At 48.7% G+C, this 22,407-nt stretch overlaps 2 protein-coding genes across 6 annotated transcripts in view; one reads left to right on the top strand and one right to left on the bottom strand.

Moving 5' to 3' along the window:
• Nucleotides 1-11,414, bottom strand: part of LOC137542170 (piezo-type mechanosensitive ion channel component 2-like) — a 258,588-nt gene extending 247,174 nt beyond the window's left edge. For both annotated transcript variants that reach the window (XM_068263888.1, XM_068263889.1), the window contains exon 1: nucleotides 11,362-11,414. The gene's annotated coding sequence lies outside the window, so the exon portion shown is untranslated. The remainder of the gene's footprint in view (nucleotides 1-11,361) is intronic.
• Nucleotides 11,415-11,521: 107 nt separating this feature from the next.
• GNAS (GNAS complex locus) overlaps nucleotides 11,522-22,407 on the top strand; it is a 387,899-nt gene continuing 377,013 nt past the window's right edge. Inside the window, exon 1 of one of the 4 annotated variants that reach the window (XM_068263837.1) lies at nucleotides 11,522-11,584. The gene's annotated coding sequence lies outside the window, so the exon portion shown is untranslated. The remainder of the gene's footprint in view (nucleotides 11,585-22,407) is intronic. The other 3 variants (XM_068263836.1, XM_068263838.1, XM_068263839.1) reach the window with 3 other exon arrangements.

The following is a 22,407-nucleotide window of genomic DNA, read 5'->3' on the forward strand; positions in this document are numbered from 1 at the left end:
CAAAACCAATTCCGGGTACAATCCACCGGTTGTACTTGGCGATAATAAATTCTGATTCTGATTCTGATATTAACAACCCCACACACAACCGTACATGTTTTGCTTCCTCAATTGGAAACTTCGTCAGGGGTAACCAAAGTGCTAAGTGCCTAGAGTGCCTAAAGTGCTAAAGTATATACATTATAAAACATCACATATTACACATATCAAGGTAGCTTAATAAATAGATTAGGCCACTACCAGCAGCCAAATGAGTCCAGTCTGCTCACCTCACCCTTTTATAGTGGAGTGATGGCTCCAGAGGATGCTGGGAAGGTTTATCTAGCGTTTTTTCGTATTGCAAATCAGGTGTTTTTTCTTGTTGCCTATAGCCGTGTGCACAGAAATAAGAATTACTACTGCAGCCATAATAACCGACTATAGCCGTGTCCAAAGAAATCAGAATTACTACTGCAGCCATAATAACCAACTATAGCCATGTGCACAGAAATCAGAATTACTACTGCAGCCAAAATAACCGGCTATAGCTGTATACCAGGGCATTTTTGTACCGACTCCACAGCCCTGCTGTATACACAGAAATCAGAATAACTACTGCATCCATAAAAACCGGCTATAGCCGTGTGCACAGAAATCAGAATTACTACTGCATCCATAATAACCGACTATAGCCGTGTCCGAAAGATTCAGAATTACTACTGCAGCCATAATAACCGGCTATAGCCGTGTGCACAGAAATCAGAGTTACTACTCCAGCCATAATAACGGACTATAGTCATGTGCCACGAAATCAGAATTACTACTGCAGCCATAATAACCGACTATATTAGCCATGTGTCCCGAGAAATCAGAATTACTAGTTTTAGTGCATTTTGTATGCTTAACTATGCAATTTTTTTTTGTTAAATAAGTTTGATGATGTATTTCTGCTTCCTGTTGTCTTCCTAGTGATTTGCATAAAACGCATTAAAAATGCACGCAAAACGCATATAAACCGCATATGTGTTTTGTTTATGTCAACAGCAAACCCATTAAAACGCAAGAAAAAAGCATGTGTGGGAAAAAATGCAAAACACACACGCAAAGAAAACGCAAAACACATATGCAGGAAAACACATTTTTTTCCGCACTGCCTAGTGTGCATCCAGCCATACGGCTCACCCTGTTCCTGCACAAGTCCCGGCAGCGTTAATTACTATTCCCCCTCCAGGTCCACATGGATGGTGGGGAATGATGTATAGTAATTCAGCTCCCAGCTATTGCTGGCGGCCGAATGACAGTGTTTTTGTAGTAATTTGTGCTCAAATTACTCACTGAGCGCTATAGTCAGAATTCCTATTACGGCCTATGGTGGGCCGGCTGTGCCCAAATCTCCTGCGCTGTTTTTACAGCGCTAGGCCTGAATGATTTTAGGAAAAGATTTAGATGCACGATTTCTGTCAGAAATTGCAATTTTGATTCGATTCACGATTTTCTTCAAATCAAGCTTGAGCACTAAATTCACAATGTATGTACACAGTAACATTTACAAACATGCACTGACAGAAAATGACATCATACTCAGGGCTGTTGAGTTGTGAGTTGGAGCAATGTTTGGGTACCTGGAGTCGGAGGTTTCATAAACTGAGGAGTCGGATAATTTTTGTACCAACTCCACAGCCCCTGATCCTACTATCAAATTGATAGTATGATGTCATTTTCTGTCAGGTTTGTAAATGTTACTGCATTACGTGAAATTATCAGAACTATGGGTCAGTGAGGTGAGAGCAGCTTGCAGGTCAGTCCAGCCATTCTTCTGAAGCCCGATGTGCACTGCAGTAACAGCTCGCGAATTCAGAAAAGACGATACTGTCACGTGATCATTTTGAAGATATCAAGATATCAGGTCACTTTCCCGCCGTGTGCAGCCAGTAACAGTCCAGTTACAGTCCTTCTCTTGCTGTGCACTGTATAACCCCCCCCTCAGATGTGTACACACATTCAGTTTTGATTGGCCAGTTTTAACATGACCACGGCCATGTAGTATGACAGCTTATCTGCACAATCTATCCATAGTATTCACAAACTGTGGGCCCTCATAGTACATGGGGGTGTAAAATTGGAAGCAATGGAAGTTGGATGACGCCCTGATGAAGCGTCATGTGACGCGAAACTGGTCGGTGGGAGGAGCCTGACCCTGCACCACGCTGTACTAGCGTCCCCCGCCACCATACACTGACACAGTCAGCCGGTAATAGCAAGCGCTAACCAAAGGGCATGAGAGGGCTATGGCAGCCGAGTGCAGCAACCCATAAACAGGGGGCGCGTGTGAGGTGGCACTGAGGCGAAATACTGGGAAACATCAAAAAGAGATTGAGCTCCCATACAAAGAATACGATCGTTACAGTAACAGCCATAGATCATCTGGTGAAAAGAGCGCTCTGGCATCCAGCTGGGAGAAGCCATACCCTGTGGACCAACGCAAGTATAATAATCCATGATTAATGCTGGAGGAATGATGTCTGGGCAACATTGTCTCTATGTGGCTTGCTAAGTCAACTAACCTGCCTTTTCGTGCTTAAACTGGCTAACCTATTCGTGCTGCAGCTTTGTGCATTACATCCTGAAAGGACTTATCCCCAATAGGGGGAGGCAGCTGCTGTGTGTATGGTGGTGTGCTGTTGTATGACAGTTAGGTGGTCTGGGCTTGGGTGCATGGAGCATAACGGTCTGAGGACAGACTCCATGCACGCAAGCCTAGCACTTATTGAGGGGTAATGTGGGCAGGCTCTGGTGGTTTTAATGTAGAGACTTTCTGCGCAGAAATAAGTTTTTAACTGATACCTGTGTATTGGTTCCAATGAAGGAGCCTCCTTGTGATTTGAATCATGTTTGTGCAATAAAGTAATTGTTGTTTGAACCAAGATGACATGGAGCCTGAGGCCAATTTATAATTGTCCTGTTTCTTGGTATTGAGTACTGGCTGCTCCAACCCACTGGTTCATGAAGTTAATATTGAGCATTTGCACTGCAGGACCATAACTCCTTGGCAAACCCCAAACTATTAATGGAAGTTGGATGTGTATGTGTAGCCTGGCACACACCTTCAATTCTGATTAACCGATGATTGGCTAATTCTACCACCTCCATGTAGTATGAGGGCCAATAGATATTGGATACTGTGAGCAGGTTGTGCAGGTAAACCCTCATACTGCAAGGGAGTGGTAATTTAAAATTGGCCAATTATCATTGAAAGTGTGTACCAGGCATTAGGGTCATTTTACCATGATATTGACTGTTGCAACCGAATGCAGCAGACACAGTGTGAAAGGACCACAAAGCATTTTCCTATTCAGGCTGCATTCACAGTGGGATGTTGCGTTGTAATGCGACGTTAAAGTCGCAACGCAAAAAAAAAAAAAAAGGTGGTAACACAAACACTGCGTTACCATCGCATACAGTAGGTGCAGTAAAGCATACAGGCAATGAAAATATGCTTCACTTTACCTGGTAACGTTTGCATTTAGAGGTAACGCACTGCAGCATGAGTTACCATAATGCTACACATGACAATGTGATGCTAACGTCGCACTGTGAATGTCCCATAGGATTAGCATTGCGGTAAGCTGTGTTATAAGTGTTCATAACGAAGCTCCGCAACGTCCCACTGTGAATGAGGCCTCAATGGCAATAAATAAGTTTCATTTTCACTGTTCTGTCCTCCTCATACTGCACATTTTTGTGTTTAAATGTGTTCTAAGTGGCCCCACAAGTTATACACCGTACCAACACAAACATGCACATAGAATGCAAACAGTGTAAACTTCATTAAAGTGAACCCGAGGTGAGGGTAATATGGAGGCTGCCATATTTATTTACTTTTATAGAGAACCTGTAACAAAAAAAAAGTTCTACTGGGAGCCAGGGTCCCAATGAGGCTTCCCCCTCTGCTGTAGCTGCAGGCAATCCAGCGCTGGCTTCCCCGAAATCTGCGGCGATCCAGGCTCGACTAGCCTGACAAGCTGAATTTATTTACCTTCCCTGGCTCCAGCGGGCGGCGCTGTTGCGACTCTCAGCATGGAGTTAGGCGGAAATAGCCGATCTCCGTCGGGTCCGTTCTACTATGCAGACACAGGAGACTTGCACCTGCACAGTAGAGTGGCCTGACAGCAATTGTCTATTTCTGCCTATCTCAGAGCAGAGAGCAGATACTGCACCTGCGCTGGAGCCAGGAAGGTAAATATTTACATCATGCCCGTTTCTAGGGCCGTGCGGGGCGTGCCGCCGCCCGGGGCGCTGTTGGGAGGGGGGCGCTGTAATGGAGGGGGGAGCCGGAGCTGCGGGGAGGGCAGCCCGACCTCTCCCTCCCTCTCCCGGGCCGCCCTCCGTGCTCCCCCCTCAGAAGTATAGTGAGCAAGCAGGAAGCGCTGTTTACAACTCATCTCCCTGGCTCCAAGCGCTGCTCTCTTGGTCTCCTCTCTGTATACATGCCTACACACGCTGCTTCCTGTTTAGCCGGAAGCAGCGTGTGTATCAGCATGTATACATACAGAGAGGAAACGACCGGCGGCGAGAGAGCGGCGCTTGGAACGCAGGGAGGTGAGTTGTGAACAGCGCTTCCTGCCTGCTCACTATACTTCTGAGGGGGGAGCACGGAGGGCGGCCCGGGAGAGGGAGGGAGAGGTCGGGCTACCCTCCCCGTGGCTCCGGCTCCCCCCTCCATTATAGGTGACAGCTACCTATCTAACCTATCCTGGGGGCAGCTACCTAATCTAACCTACGCTGGGGGGCAGCTACCTAATATAACCTACGCTGGGGGGCAGCTACCTAATCTAACCTACGCTGGGGGGCAGCTACCTAATCTAACCTACGCTGGGGGGCAGCTACCTATCTAACCTATACTGGGGGGCAGCTACCTATCTAACCTATACTGGGGGGCACCTACCTAATCTAACGTATACTGAAGGGCACCTACCTAATCTAACCTACGCTGGGGGGCAGCTACCTAATCTAAGCTACACTGGGGGGCAGCTACCTAATCTAACCTACACTGGGGGGCAGCTACCTATCTAACCTACACTGGGGGGCAGCTACCTATCTAACCTACACTGGGGGGCAGCTACCTATCTAACCTACACTGGGGGGCAGCTACCTATCTAACCTACACTGGGGGGCAGCTACCTATCTAACCTACACTGGGGGGGCAGCTACCTATCTAACCTACACTGGGGGGCAGCTACCTATCTAACCTACACTGGGGGGCAGCTACCTATCTAACCTACACTGGGGGGCAGCTACCTATCTAACCTACACTGAGGGGCAGCTACCTATCTAACCTACACTGGGGGGCAGCTACCTATCTAACCTATACTGGTGGGGCACCTACTTAATCTAACATACACTGGAGGGCAGCTACCTATCTAACCTACACTGGGGGGCAGCTACCTATCTAACCTACACTGGGGGACAGCTACCTATCTAACCTATACTGGGGGGCAGCTAGCTAATCTAACCTACGCTGGGGGGCACCTACCTAACCTATACTGAGGGGCATCTACCTAATCTAACCAATACTGAGGGGCACCTACCTAATCTAACCTACACTGGGGGGCAGCTACCTATCTAACCTATACTGGGGGGCAGCTACCTAATGTAACCTATACTGGGGGGCAGCTACCTAATGTAACCTATACTGGGGGGCAGCTACCTATCTAACCTATACTGGGGGGCACCTACCTAATCTATACTGGGGGGGGCAGCTACCTAACCTATACTGGGGGGCACCTACCTAACCTATACTGAGGGGCACCTACCTATCTAACCTATACTGGGGGGCAGCTACATATCTAACCTATACTGGGGGGGGCAGCTACCTATCTAACCTATACTGGGGGCAACTATACTGGCTCACCTATGCCTGGCTACCTATACTGGGGTACCTATTCTTGGCTACCTATACTGGGGGGACCTATACTAAGTGCAACTAGACCTGGCTAACCTATACTGCGGGCACCCATACCTTGCTCCGGGGGGGGGGGGGTGCAATTTTTACACCCTCGCCCTGGGTGCATTTCAGCCTAGAATCTGCACTGATTTACATCCCCGCCGTTTGGAGGGCCAGAGCTAAACCGCCGTGGGACACAGGAGGACAGAGGAAGACTCATTAGGATCCGGAGGCTTCCCCCTACCGAGGTGAGTACCACCCAGGGGAACTTTTTGTTGTTACAGGTTTTCTTTAAGCAATTCCAGTTGCCTGGCAGCCCTGCTGGTCTATTTTGTGGCAGTAGTACCGGAATCACACCTGAAACAAGCATTCAGATAAAGGGAGTTGTTTTGGCTACATTGCTCGATACATATATCATAAGAAATCGGTGTGTGACATACTCCCTTGTTAGATGCAAGCCTTCTCTCCACAGGCAACTGCTCATCTACTTTCCACTGCCAGATAATGACACTAGGGATGGTCAATGAGATGCAAACAACTCGGATGCAAAATTATGCAAATTTTGTGCATTCAACGTTGTAAAAATCTTGCCATAAACTCAGAATTGTTTGTATCTCATTGATTCCCCCCCCCAACACCCCTTAACCTCCTTGCCGGTCTAAAAAATCCGGCAAGGAGGCAGCGCCGCACTTTTTTTTTATTTTATTTTTTTTAAAATCATGTAGCGAGCCCAGGGCTCGCTACATGATAGCCGCTAAGCGGCGGCATCCCCCCACCCACTCCGATCGCCTTCGGCGATCAGAGTATGCAGGGAATCCCGTTGAGAACGGGATTTCCTGCAGGGCTTCCCCGGTCGCCATGGCGACCGGGCGGGATGACGTCACCGACGTCATAGACGTTGTGACGTCAGAGGGAACTCCGATCCGCCCCTTAGCGCTGCCTGGCACTGATTGGCCAGGCTGCGCAGGGGTCTGGGGCGGGGGGGGGGGCTCGGCGCGGCGGGTAGCGGCGAATCGGCGGTGAGCGGCGGCGATCGCGACCTACACGCAGCTAGCAAAGTGCTAGCTGCGTGTAGGGAAAAAAAAATTATGCAAATCGGCCCAGCGGGGCCTGAGATATCCTCCTGCGCAGGTTACCCCGAGCTGAGCTCGGGCTAACCGGCAAGGAGGTTAAAGAGAAACTCAGACCAAAAATTGAACTTTATCCCAATCAGTAGCTGATACCCCCTTTTACATGAGAAATCTAATCCTTTTCACAAACAGACCATCAGGGGGCGCTGTATGGCTGATATTGTGGTGAAACCCCTCCCACAAGAAACCCCTCCCACAAGAAAAGTAAGTACTTTTTTGGGGGCATTTTCCTGTCTGTGAACCTTGTTGCATTGTGGGAAATAGCTGTAAGGGCTGGAACCCACAGGAGCGCTTTTGGCAGCGTTTTGGCAGCACTGCGATACGCTAGCAGTTTGCCAAAACGCTGGGCTAATGTTAATGGATGGGGCAACTTCCACAGGAGCGTTTGCGTTTCTCAGAAACGCAAACGCAGGACTTGCAGCATTTTGGGAGCGTTAGCGCTTCAATGTAAAGTATTGAACCGCTAGCGGAAACGCTCAGCAAAACCTAAACTGAGCGGTTTTGCTAGCGTTTTGCGGTTCAGCACACTGTAACAAAATGAAAAATAATTCACAGGACCAATCAGGATAAAAACGCAAAACGCTACGCACCCGCTGGGCAAAAAAATACAATGTTGCAAAACATGACCAAAAACGCACATGAATCCGCTTGCAAACCGCTCAGACAAAACGCTAGCGGTTGCGTTTTGCGTTTGCTGATTTCAGTGGGTTCCAGGCCTTACAGCTGTTTCCAACTGCCAAAAACCATGCTGCAGCTACATCACCTGCCAACACTAAAATGTTCACTGGAGATCCTGAAGGGCCTCCTCAGGAATGATGTTGATATGAGGTGCCCTGTGACAGTTCTGATATACTCCCTGCTGCATGCCATATGCAAAAAAAATGTAATGTAACAGGCAGTAGAGATCAGTGGCATGCAACTAATTCTGCTCGCAAGAAAATTGTACCCAGCTTACAACGCAGCCAATCAGAATTGGCACGGCATGCTTCTGACTGGCCCAGTTCCAACCTGCATACAATTTGCATGCAAGCCAGAACACTATGCGCCTCATTGACCAAGTCTAGCTAATGGCAAATACAGCTCATCCCTCTAGAGATCTCTCTCTAATGTCTAAACAGGCCTCAGGCCTGGAACCCACTAAAGCGCTTTTTTAAGTGTTTAGGGAACGCTTTAAAACGCTAGCGATTCCTCTAAACGCTCTGCCAATGTAAATAAATGTAAAAAATTCCACAGTAGCGATTGCCATTAGCAAAATCGCAATATCAGGACATGCAGCATTTTGGGAGCGTTTGCACTTCACTGTACTAAAGTGCTGGAAAATCGTTCATGAATCGCTACACATAGTGATTTGTGTGCGATTTTAAATTACTGCAAACTGTAAAATAAATAATAATTCAAAAGGACCAATCAGAAATAAAATCGGTAATTGCAAATCGTTATCACAACCGCTGGCAAAAAGCTTACACTTTTTAAAACCGCTAACAAACTCGCCGGAAAACGCTCATGAAATCGCTTACAAAATACTAATTAAAAACGCTAGTGATTTGTAGTTGGTTCCAGGCCTGAGACAGATGACATTTTTAGACTAAATCTATGTCTTGACTGACTAGTACAGACAATTGAATGATTACATTAACCCTGTAGCGTGGACAGGAAGTAAGTTAGACACCCCTGTAGAGGGAAGCCTCTGGATCCATGGAGCCTCCCCGCTTGTCTCTCTGTCTCCTCATTCCAGCACTGTCGGATCTCTGTGGCGCTCATGCAGGCTATAGAAGTAGTTCCGTATACTTACATGCCAGTCTTTGGAAGCCCTCGGAGTCCCTAATACTTCCTGCGGAGGTGGGCCGAAGCTGCGTATATTCACCAGGGGACAGTGGTAGAGCGGAGCGGGATATGCAGGATCCAGAGCCCTCCCTCTCCATTCCAGAGGCTGCTTCACACTGGGGGTGATTGCTCTGCACTAGCTGATCGCTGGCAAATCGCTTTCAGTGTCGCCCTATGAGATTGTTCTCACAGCAGCATCTCAATTTTCTACATATCTTGCTGTGTGCACTCATTTTCAGAGCAATTCAGCTAAATGTCTTTTAAAGCTTAATCCGCAGTGCAAAAGTGCTTAGCGGTTGCGTTTTGCAGTGTGAACTAAGCCTATGGGCCCTTCAATCCACAAACAGATCCATTGCATTTTGGGGACTGGCACAGCATCACAAGTAACCTGTAAATCATGGAGTTGTTTTTCTACTAGAGTGTTTTTTTTTTTTTTCCCCTGAAACAATTGCCAGCCTGCTGCGTTTGCCCTTCTAATACTGTGGATCAGCTAAAGGAGACCTAAAGTGAGAAATATATGGAAGCAGATATATATATAGATAGATAGATAGATAGATTAGATTTTTTTTTTCCCTTTTAAGCAATACCAGTTGCCTGGCTGTCCAGCTGATCCTGCCTAATACTTTTAGCCCTAGACCCTGAACAAGCATGCAGCAGCTCAGGTGTTACGGACATTATTCTCAAATCTGACAAGATTAGCTGCATGATTTCTGGTGTGATTCAGACTCTACTGTAGCCAAAGTGATCAGCAGGGCTGCCAGGCAACTGGTATTGTTTAAAAGGAAATACATATGGCAGCCTCCATATCCCTCTCACTACAGTCATCCTTTAAATACAATCCTTTCTTTCAATCTGAATTATCTTATTGAAAATATGCTGGAAAAAAAAAATTGTATAGAGACTGGGCGCCCATAGACAAGCAGATGCTAATTTAATGCACATTCTACACAGAACTGAACAAATTACGCACTTCCTGGCAGAGGAGGGGTGTGGCCTCACCTGCAGGGAACTTCCATCCCATAATGCTCAGCATGACCTCTGGCCTGCAGTCACATTGCAAAGAGGGGTGGAGTTTGCCACAGTGGCCTGTTCCCATGAGGTAGGGAGGATCAATGAGATGCAAATATTTCCGAGTTCATGCAGGATTATGTAAGTCCCACCAAGGTTGAGGCTAGGTGCACAGATGCTGTGTTTTTGCCACTAATAAAAGTCTACGGGCCGCTTGAAAAAAATTGCATATAAAAAAAAAAATGCATTTGCGTTTTGTATGCGTACGTTTTTAAAAACGCTGTTTTTTGCATAGTATTAAAAAACACACATCAAAAACACACATAATGAAAGTCAATGGGAACACAATGCATTGCGTTTTTTTTTTACTGTTTTGTGATGTATTCCCGCTTTCTGTTGTCTTCCTAGTGATTTGCATAAAACGCAATATAAAAACGCAATGAAAATGCATACTAAATGCATTTTGTAAATGTGAACTGCAAACACATAAAAATACATGCAAAACGCTAGAAAAAAAACGCATATGCAGAAAAACGCAAATGCACTAAAAACGCACACAGAGCAAAAATGCACAACAGAAAATACGGCCTTTCCTGCTCTGTTTTGTGTGTACCCAACCCTGAAAGAGAACCTGTACTGAAAAAAAGGGCCCCTGGGTGGTACTCACCTCGGGAGGGGGAAGCATCTGGATCCAACTGAGGCTTCCGCAGTCCCACAGTGGTCTCTATAGGCCCATCCGACGCCACAGACAACAAATTGTCAGGCTGTGGCACATGCGCAGTAGCGCCTGCAATATTTACCTTCTCGGGTTCAGCGCAGGCGCAGTAGAGCGAACCCGACTGGGATTGGCTATTTCCACCTGATCCCGAGCCGAAAGCAGCTACTGCACCTGCGCTGGAGCCGGGAAGGTAAATATTTACATGATCACCGTTCGGAGTGCCCAAGAGAGACCGCCGTGGGACGAAGGAGGACGAGGGAAACTCCGAAAGGATCCAGAGGCTTACCTCTCCCGAGATAAGTACCCACCAGAGGCCTTTTTTTCAGTACAGGTTCTCTTTAAATTGATTTGTACATTTTCAAGCGGCATACAACAATTGCATAGTCCTGAATGAACTCAGAAATATTTGCATGTTATTGTTCATCCCTCTCAGGTGCACCAGTGAGCAGCTGGCTGCAGATCAGAGGTCATACTGTGGTCACAGGTCATGCTGCAGGTCAGAGGTCACACTGGGCATGATGGGATGGAAGCACCATCTGGTGGATCACAGCTCCTCTTCCTGGAACTTGTATGGTGCTGTGTAGCTGCATCACCCCCAGCACTGATCCGGTTCAGCTCCCACCAACTCCAGATCCTGAAGCTGTGACATCATCACATCTCCCTGAATACACAGATCCTGTGTATGTATGTATTTACATAGAGCATGTAAGAGCACAGCACATACAAGTAATATAATACATGTCACACACACACTGCACCTGACTGGCACTATGGGGGGGCATTCATCTTATCCATCTTCACAGCTCCTCCCATCACCGGCAGCCCCACTTGCTACTTCCGCCTCCTTTCATCACAACTCCACCCACTCGTTCTCCTCTTCACAAAGCCCCGCCCACTGCATAACGTACCACGCCTACAGTGCACCGCACTTCCGGAACTGGCCGGAAACGATCCTTCTGCATGATGATGAATAGCAGTGAGGTAAGAGGAAGGGCTGCTACATGTATGGGGGAGTGGTCAGGGATGTTACATGCATGTAGGAGGAGTGGTCAGGGATGGCTACATCTATATGAATGTGGGGGAGTGGTCAGGGAGGGCTACATGTATGTGGGGGGAGTGGTCAGGGAGGGCTACATGTATGTGGGGGAGTGGTCAGGGATGCTACATGTATGTGAGGGAGCGGTCAGGTATGGCTACATGTATGTAGGGGGAGCGATCAGGAATGTCTATATGTATGTGGGGGGAGTGGTCAGGAATGGCTACATGTATGTGGGGGAGTGGTAAGTTATGGCTATATGTATGTGGGGGAGTGGTCAGGAAAGGCTACATGTATGTGGGGGAGCTGTCAGGGATGGCTACATGTATGTGGGAGGAGCGGTCAGGGATGACTACGTGTATGTGGGGGGAGCGGTCAGGGGTGGCTACATGTATGTGGGGGAGCGGCCAGGGACGGCTACATGTGTGTGGGAGAGCGCCAGGGATGGCTTCATGTGTGTGAGGGAGCGGTCAGGGATGGCTACGTGTATATGGGGTAGCGGTCAGGGATGTTACATGTATGTAGGGGGAGTGGTCAGGAATGGTTACATCTACATGTATGTGGGGGGAGTGGTCAGGGATGGCTACATATTTGTTGGGGGAGTGGTCAGGGATGCTACATGTATGTGGGGGGAGCGGTCAGGTATGGCTACATGTATGTGGGGGGGGGAGCGGTCAGGAATGGCTACATGTATGTGGGGGAGTTGTCAGGAATGGCTACATGTACAGTGGGATGCGAAAGTTTGGGCAACCTTGTTAATCGTCATCATTTTACTGTACATATATCGTTGATACGATAAAAAATGTCAGCTAAATATATCATATAGGAGACACACACAGTGATATTTGAGAAGTGAAATAAAGTTTATTGCATTTACAGAAAGTGTGCAATAATTGTTTAACTACCTAAGGACCACTCCAAGCCCATGGGCGTGGTTGCAGCGGCAGCCTCAGGACTGCCTAACGCCAATTGGGGTCAGGTCCTGGAACGCTGTTTTGCTTGCGATCACAAATGCGCATGCATCGCCCGGCAGGTTCTGCGGCCCCCCTCCGTCATCAGCCTGCCGGCCAATTAGCAGCGCCGGTGGCTGTAGATTTAGGGCCCGTTTTCCCTAGAGCGATTGCAGAAATGCAAAATCGCAAATCGCTAGTGATTTTTAAATCGCTAGGGTTGTTACTTTATCATAGAAATCACGAGAAGTATTTTCCACTACAGTGATTCGATTTGGAAATCGCAAATCGCAATCGCTTGCTGGAGCGATTTTTACAATGATAATGCGTTTGTGATTTGTGATTGCGATTGCTAGTGGAAAAGGGCCCTTACGATCGGGCCAATGAAATTGGTATAATACAGGTTGTTTAAAGCGATATCGTCACCATAAAAATCAAATTTCAACAGCAACTGGTCTGAGTGTATTAAGTGATAAAGATGCTAATCCTCCATTCAAAACTTTTTCTGCTGTTATGATTTGGAGTTATCACATAAGGAACACTGGCCCTTTAGTAGTCGTGCCAAAGAATTGCATGCTGGGGGTTCTTTTTATCTATAATCTATTCTTCCTCTTCCCTTTATTTCCCTGCCAGCTACTTATCTGAAACCTAATCCCCTACTCACTTGTGTTTACAAGCAAGGCTGAGGCGACTCAGCGATTGGAGGAGACAAGAAAAAAAGTAAAGGGCAAAAATTACATCACGAGTTAGCCTTAACTGTGGGCAAAAGACATGGCCCCCACCAGGAACAGAATTCTCGTAATTTACTATATAACTTTCACTGAAATCAAAACGTGGACAGTATAATACATGTTATGTAAGTAGATCAAGTATTTATCTACTTATATATGTGTTTTTTTTCCCCTGGCATAGTATGGCTGATCCTACTGCTTTAAACAACCTGTATTATACTGGCTGCCCCCTCACAGCGTTCCCGGACAACCACCAGAGAGGACGGCAGCCCTGCACAGTAAGGCACACACAGTTTCCTGCTCGTTTTCCCCCCTGATCGCCGATGATCACCCCTCACTGGCCCTGACAGGCGTCTGACTGAGGTCTGATTGATATCTGGTCGCCTGTCCCCAGCTTTGATAGAGGTCTGAGTGAGATCTGAGAGACAGGTTATAGTCTGGGCACTGTTGATTGATATCTGATCGCCTGTCACCAGCTCTGTATTCATCTCTTTTGATCATCTCTGATTGCCCTGTGTTTGATCTCTGTGTACATTGTTTGGCATCTGACAGCTGCAGTGTGATTGACATCTGGGTGCCTGTCATCAGCTCTGATTGAGGTCTGAGTGACAGCTTATCATCTGTGCACTGTTAATTGACATCTGATTGCCGGTCATCAGCTCTGATTGGCCTTTGATCATCTCTGATTGCCCTGTGATTGATCTCTGTTTACATCGTTTGGCATCTGACAGCTGCACTGTTTATTGAAATCTGATTGCCTGTTTGCACTGTGATTGGCATCTCATCAGCCTCTTGATTGCCCTGTGATTGGCTCTGATTGACATCTGTCTGTTTCTAATTGCATTTGATTGCTATCTCATTGCCTCAGAATGGGCTCTATGGCTCTATTCATAAAACATTTGCGGTAAAAAAAAATCTTGGAGGGAAAACACTGCATCGGGATTTTAGACTTTTGTGTGCTAATTCATAAAAAAGTTTACACTTGCGATAAAAGGTCGGGGAATTCCCAAACTAAACTAGCGGTGCTGCCTGAGTTGATACATTTTCTCTGTGCAGAGACAGAGTTACAATAAAGGAGGCAGCCCCAACTTCCCTTTAGGGCTCTTTCACATTAGGGCAGACTTTCTGCGTTAAAGGATACCACAGCCCAAAGGCTGTGGTAAAATCAAAGTTGCAATGTGGAGGGAAAGAAAGATACATACTTACCGCTTCCCTCGTTCCCTGCCGATGGGTCCCGCTCATCTGTTACAGCTCCCGGTACCGACCCGACTCTCCTGACCCTTCACCCGGACATACTGTGCTGCGCATGCGCAGTATGTCACTATACTCTTCGCTTCTGCCGTCGCATCGTGACGGCAGAAGTACGGACACTCCCCCGCCTCCTCCTCTCCCAGCGTGTGCGCTCCAATCTAAAGCTAGCGTGACATGCTAGCTGGAGTTCGCACTGGGACAATCGATGTGGAGAGAGCGGAGGGGGAATAAGTTAAAAAAAACCCACACTGCCGGCTGGAGGGAGGGAGCGAGTGAGTGGGCGGGCGAGTGGGCGGGCAGGCAGCGAGTGGGCGGCGAGCAGGCAGCGGCAGTACAGCCCAAGCATTCTGTACATAGATGCAATGACATCTATGGTACAGCAAGAAAATTATCCCCACATTTATCTCTGCATATGTGCATGTATATACATGTATATACACACATGTATATACATGCACATATGCAGAGATAAATGTGGGGATAACTTTCTTGCTGTACCATAGATGTCATTGCATCTATGTACAGAATGCTTGGGCTGTACTGCCGCTGCCTGCCCGCCCACTCACTCACTCCCTCCCTCCAGCCGGCAGTGTGTTTTTTTTTAACTTATTCCCCCTCCGCTCTCTCCACATCAATTGTCCCCGTGCGAACTCCAGCTAGCATGTCACGCTAGCTTTAGATTGGAGCGCACACGCTGGGAGAGGAGGAGGCGGGGGAGTGTCCGTACTTCTGCCGTCATGATGCGACGGCAGAAGCGAAGAGTATAGTGACATACTGCGCATGCGCAGCACAGTATGTCCGGGTGAAGGGTCAGGAGAGTCGGGGCGGTACCGGGAGCTGTAACAGATGAGCGGGACCCATCGGCAGGGAACGAGGGAAGCGGTAAGTATGTATCTTTCTTTCCCTCCACATTGCAACTTTGATTTTACCACAGCCTTTGGGCTGTGGTATCCTTTAACGCAAACGGAATCCGTTTGCGTTAACCAAGGTAAGATGAAAGTCCATAGACTTTCATTTTACCTTTCACACTCGACGCTGCGTTTCGATGCGTTGTGGTTCCGACGCACCCGGGCGCAGTTTTTCCTCCAACGCACCCGCGAGCCGGCGTTTTCCATCGGGTTTAATTACCAGCTACCGTCACTGATTGCGTCGCACCGCAGATACCCGACGACACGCCGCAGGCAACAACGCGTGCAGGAGAACGGCTCCTGTTCGCGTTGTCTGATGTGAAAGAGCCCTTAGCTGTGCATTGTTTTTAAAACTGCCTCTCCTTGCCCTGAATCTTCTCTGAGGCCCGGTGCACACCAAAACACGCTAGCAGTTCTGCAAAATGCTAGCAGATTTTTAAACGCTTTTTTTTATTTTTATGAGGCGTTTTGCTAGCATTTTGTGGATTGCTGCTGCGGATTTCAGTGTAGTACATTTCATATATTGATACAGTAAAGCTGTTACTGAACGGCTTCTGTAACAAAACCGCCTGGCAAACCGCTCTGATCTGCCGTTTTTCAGAGCGGTTTGCGTTTGTCCTATACGTAACATTAAGGCAGAAACGCCTCCGCAATCCCAAAAATGCCTCACCCCAGGAGGATTAGTTTCTGCAAAACTCCTTGTCACAGAAGCCCACTGGTTCAGAGTAAACTGCCACCACCGCGGTTACCATGGGACCGTGGAGCCCACTAACTGACTGACTAGTCCTGCGAATAAAACGGTTAAAAACACGGTATTCTGTCTAGCCAACAACAAACAAACAGTAGCGTTTCTTCAGAGACCCGGGATCAGTTCTGTGTGTGCTGATAAGCAGGGTAGCGGACAGTGAATGACTTGGAGAAAGTCGTTTATTCACGCAATATAAATAATTAATATATACAGACAATTATTAAAATCAACAATTATTAAAACAGTAATAGCCAGTATAAAAAATAAAAGAAGGGAGAAAAATACTTAGTTCCTGGAAAGATGTCCTTTTTGTGGGAAAAATCAGAGTTCTGGGTTTCAATCAAGGTTCAGAGTTCAGACCAGGTGGATGCCAGCATATCCTCAAGCTGGCACCGATGAGTTCAAGATGTTTTCAGGGTGGAGGACTCTGAGTTTGGCGCCTCTGCCATTCTTATGCCTCTGATTCAGTAGGAGAGAGTGAGGGCGGGGAGCCACACACCCCCTTAGAAGATGAGATGAGCCCTCCCCTTGTCCTGGGGACCAGAAATCATATCTACCCATATATGGGCTCTATCTCACAGAACCGTACAGGTCAGGGCAGATTTATTAACATTTTCAGGTCTGTCTCGATTTACCCAGCGCCCTGATACCAGACATGAGGGGTGGGACCCCTGTGGTATCATCAAGGCACTTTCAAACTGCCTAACTGGCAGTCCTTACCGCAGAATGTTCTGAAACTTCCTCAGAACCAGCATCGGGACTCATGCTACACTTCCTCCACTTTTGGCGAAGCTGCCATCTCAGGAACCCCAGAAATATGACAGATCTGGGAAGTTATGGATTATGCTATGAGACTCAGGTTATTAAGGATGTGTTCTAGCTGCTAGCAGCTGACTTCCCTTTGATCTTTACCAGAGAGCAAGGTGTCAAGACCTCCCGAGGATTCGTAGCCTGCCTGGCTGCACCTAGGCATCCTGATCACCCTTTGGTTAATTAACATCTACATGAGATCAGCTAGGTGTCACCTGGTTCCCAGAACAGAAAGGGAAATTGTGCCTTCCACAGGGAAGATGTTCAAGCTAATTAACACCTCCCCCCCCCCCCCCAGGCTTCCACTCAGCTAAGACAGATCCCCCAGCTGTTCCTAGGCAGAGGGATACTACACATCAAATCTTGGTTCTATTGATCTGAAGCGCAATCGATGCAGGGAATCGAGTGCGATCATTCTTTTCTTCACGGGCGGTTTCAGGACGCGCCTGCGGCCCCGCAACTGTCCGTGACAGCCCTCCCCCTGGTCTGCGGCTTAGCCACACATCCGCAAGATGTGTGGCGGCGCCGCTAACCTGGCTGACGGGCCTCGAGTTGCCGGTACGGCGGGAAAACCTATTGGAGCCTGTGGCTCGGTTCCTCGGGACCGGTCGCGGTCTGCTACCCTCAGGGTTGACCCGACATGGACCGTTCTGGACAGGGCGTTTGCGCCACTGCAGTCGGACGTGGTGTCTGCCGGGACTGCTGACAACGGGCAGGGGGTTGGTTAGGTCAACAGCCAGCCCACGCAGGGTTCCCCTGCTAAGTGGCTGTGGACCTAAGGGAACCCCGCGGGAATCCCTGGACCTTCCCAGCTCCTGACAGACGGCACATGCCCTGCAGTAGTTTGCTACATCCCTGTTCATCCGGGGCCAATAAAACTGGTTCCGAATACCGGCAAGTGTCTTGCGGACACCCGAGTGCCCTGTCAGAGGATTACCATGTGCGGATTTCAGCACATGTCCCCTGAATGCACTCGGGACCACAAGCCATTTGGTATTCGCGTGAGATCTACCTGTAGGGGGCTGTACAGACTCACTGTACAGTCTCACTGTACAGTCTCCCACCTTCCCAGTACACCTTGAAAGCGGCCCGTCTGCGAGGGGCTCAGCGGCTTGCTGCCTGAGCACCTCCAGGCTTGGGTCACTTTGTAGTGCGGCCGAGAATACGGCGCTGTCAGTTTCAGCCAACTGGCTCATGTCACACAAGGCCAGTGGCTGAAAGGTCTCATCCCTGCGGTCAGAGGAGGGGGAGGAGGCCGGAACCCCCTCCACCTGTTCTGAGCTCGGGTGCTGAGCAGTGCAACTGCACGGTACTGCTAGCACAGGTACACTGTCAGAATGGCGCAGACGGACATTACTCAAATCATCATTGCATGCAGTAATGACATTGACAGGTATAGACATTTTTTCATTACAGACAGGTTGTACAGGAAACTCAGGTACAGTTACAGCATCATCACAACAGACAGTCTGTACCTCAAACTCAGGTGCCTTTGAAGCAGGCACTATTGAACCTGGTACCCTTGAACTGGGCACATTCAACCCACCTCCCCCTGGTGCTCCCCCAAGTGTATAAAGTACCTGGTGGTGGGTGGAGAGTCCGTCTCCTTCCGTGAGCGACAAGGCGGTCGTGGCAGGTTCATAGTAGGACACAAGCTTGCCCAAATCAGTCCACAGCAACACAGGGACTGGGAGATCCTTCATAACCCCAACAACCCTTTCTTGGATTCCTCCCACTCCCCAATCCAGCTTCACTCTTGCGTGGGCTATGTGAAAAAGGGTGCCCTCTACTCCAGTAAGGGCAAGGGATCGGCTGGAGCTGATGCTCTCCTTTGGCACAAGGTGTGAGTGAACTAACGTGATGTCAGCTCCGGTGTCTCGGAATCCGGTGACAACTTTGCCGTTCACTCTAACAAGTTGCTGCTGGTCGGTTCGGTCGCGGATTTCCTTTCCGCGGGCAAACAGGACAAAATCTGGTGATCCAGGCTGTGGTTCGCTGGCGGGTTGCCTCTGCTGTGGGTGAGGTGCAGGTGATGCAGATGATCCCGGTGCTGGTGGTGTCTGTCTCCGCTCCGGGCAGTTGAACTTCATGTGTCCGGGCTGGCGGCAGTAGTGACAGGTGACCTCTCCAGGCGCTGCAGGCCTGGGTGCAGCAGCTGCGCTGGGTGGCCTCTGTGGCGGACGGCTCACAGGGGCAGGAGAGTCTGCCAGAGTATTGAACTGACCTCCTCTCCAGCTGGATGGGACAGTTCTGCGTGTATCCGCCACCCGGGTAGTTCCAAACGTCTCAGCAAGGTCTGCAGCGACAGTTGCTGAAGCCGGCTTGCGTTCTAGCACAAACTGTCGTACATCAGCAGGGCAAATGTTCAGAAATTGTTCCAGGACTATCAAGTCCTCCAGGACATCATAAGACCCTTTGGTGAGGCCTAGAGTCCACTGGCGGAGTGTGGTGAGCAAGCTGCTGACCACATCTCGGTACGAATCAGAAGACTTTTTCTGCCAGGCCCTGAACTTTTTGCGATAGGCTTCTGGCGTCAGCTGGTACTTAGTAATGATAGCGTCTTTTATAGCAGCATAATCATTATCCTTTTCCGCAGGCAATTCTGCGAAAGCATCAAGCGCTTTGTAGCGCAGCAAAGGTGTCAGATGTCTGGCCCACTGGTCTTGGGACAGACGATACTGACGGCATGCTTTTTCGAAAGATCGCAAAAACAAGTCAATGTCTGTGTCTTTCTCAATATTAGCAAATTTAAATTTTGCACTTACGGGTGCTGCAGCTCCTTCAGCAGGGAGGCTGGGCGGTGAACTCCGGCTGGCCTGTTGCACTTTTGCCATGTTTAGCTCATGCTGTCGTTGGCGCTCCTGTTCTCGCTCAGCGGCATCCCTCTCTGCGTGGCGTTCTGCAGATTGGCGCTCCCGTTCCTCTCGTGCTTCCATGTACTGCATGTACTTTTCCAGGTCAGTCTCCATCAGCTTTTGTAATGCCTGCTGCATTACCGGGTCAGCACCCATGGACAGTCCAGTACTGGCCAGTTCCGGGCGAGTACTTTCAGAACCTCTAAGATTGGGGACCACACTGACATTCTCCTGCGTAACTGTTGATGCAGGGCCCTCAGGATGCACAACCTCTGTACGCCTAGGATTTTCAGCCTCTGGTTCCCCTCGATTGTCAGATGGGCTGGTATCCACCTCAGCGGACACTCCCGGCTCCCGCAGTTGCTGGTTATCCCATCTGAACAAGTCTGCTATCAGGTCCTGTTGTTTCCTGCGGCCGACGTCAATGCCTCTCGCTTGGCAAAGATTTTGCAGGTCCGGCAGGCACATGTTCTGGTAGTTCCCGGACATTTCCATGCCAAATAAAATAAAACTTTTGGGGGGGGGTACTGGCTACACAGTCTCTCTGTATATATAAAAAATATATTGCCTTCCAGCTACACCAACGAATTAGTTCGTTTCTTGATAGCGCTAGCGCTATCTTAGATACTTTCAGCACAACACAGGTCCCAACCGCTGCCTAACACTGTCACAGGAGCCCTAGTGGCTGACCGCACTTAGCCTTCTAAACGGTGCCAGCGCACAGATCGTGCGAACTCTGGTCGCAGTCAATGCGCAGGAACCGTTAAGAATTAGCCGCAGACAACTCCGAAGGGAGCCTGTGAGACACGGGTGATTACAACTTCACCCACTGGTTCAGAGTAAACTGCCACCACCGCGGTTACCATGGGACCGTGGAGCCCACTAACTGACTGACTAGTCCTGCGAATAAAACGGTTAAACACACGGTATTCTGTCTAGCCAACAACAAACAAACAGTAGCGTATCTTCAGAGACCCGGGATCAGTTCTGTGTGTGCTGATAAGCAGGGTAGCGGACAGTGAATGACTTGGAGAAAGTCGTTTATTCACGCAATATAAATAATTAATATATACAGACAATTATTAAAATCAACAATTATTAAAACAGTAATAGCCAGTATAAAAAATAAAAGAAGGGAGAAAAATACTTAGTTCCTGGAAAGATGTCCTTTTTGTGGGAAAAATCAGAGTTCTGGGTTTCAATCAAGGTTCAGAGTTCAGACCAGGTGGATGCCAGCATATCCTCAAGCTGGCACCGATGAGTTTAAGATGTTTTCAGGGTGGAGGACTCTGAGTTTGGCTCCTCTGCCATTCTTATGCCCCTGATTCAGTAGGAGGGAGTGAGGGCGGGGAGCCACACACCCCCTTAGAAGATGAGCCCTCCCCTTGTCCTGGGACCAGAAATCATATCTACCCATATATGGGCTCTATCTCACAGAACCGTACAGGTCAGGGCAGATTTATTAACATTTTCAGGTCTGTCTCGATTTACCCAGCGCCCTGATACCAGACATGAGGGGTGGGACCCCTGTGGTATCATCAGGGCACTTTCAAACTGCCTAACTGGCAGTCCTTACCGCAGAATGTTCTGAAACTTCCTCAGAACCAGCATCGGGACTCATGCTACACTTCCCCCACATTTGGCGAAGCTGCCATCTCAGGAACCCCAGAAATATGACAGATCTGGGAAGTTATGGATTATGCTATGAGACTCAGGTTATTAAGGATGTGTTCTAGCTGCTAACAGCTGACTTCCCTTTGATCTTTACCAGAGAGCAAGGTGTCAAGACCTCCCGAGGATTCGTAGCCTGCCTGGCTGCACCTAGGCATCCTGATCACCCTTTGGTTAATTAACATCTACATGAGATCAGCTAGGTGTCACCTGGTTCCCAGAACAGAAAGGGAAATTGTGCCTTCCACAGGGAAGATGTTCAAGCTAATTAACACCCCCCCCCCCCCCCCCCCCAGGCTTCCACTCAGCTAAGACAGATCCTCCAGCTGTTCCTAGGCAGAGGGATACTACACATCAAATCTTGGTTCTATTGATCTGAAGCGCAATCAATGCAGGGAATCGAGTGCGATCGTTCTTTTCTTCACGGGCGGTTCCAGGACGCGCCTGCGGCCCCGCAACCGTCCGTGACACTCCTCCCGCTGTGATGTGCACACCCCCATTGAAGTACATTACCCTAGCGTATCCCGCTCAAAAACCCGCTCAGTGTGCCCCAGCCCTTAATCTGTCTATTAGGCCTCTTTTCCACGAACTGTTGATAGGCGGTGAAATGCCTCTCAAACTCTCACAACTGCTTGCTGCTGCCTGGAAACTGCTTGTTACTACCTAGTAACTGCTATCTGCTGCATGGTAACTGATTGCCGAGCACACAGCTCAACAGTCCGTGGAAAGGAGGCCTAAGTCTTTCTAAACAATCTATTTAATTGCTGTAGCTTAGAAGAACTTCAAGAGATGTTACACATGCAGGCTTTCTGATGTGAAATATATCTGAAGACGGGTGCCCAAG

This window comes from Hyperolius riggenbachi, chromosome 12 (assembly GCF_040937935.1).
Source record: "Hyperolius riggenbachi isolate aHypRig1 chromosome 12, aHypRig1.pri, whole genome shotgun sequence".
NCBI lineage: Eukaryota > Metazoa > Chordata > Amphibia > Anura > Hyperoliidae > Hyperolius > Hyperolius riggenbachi.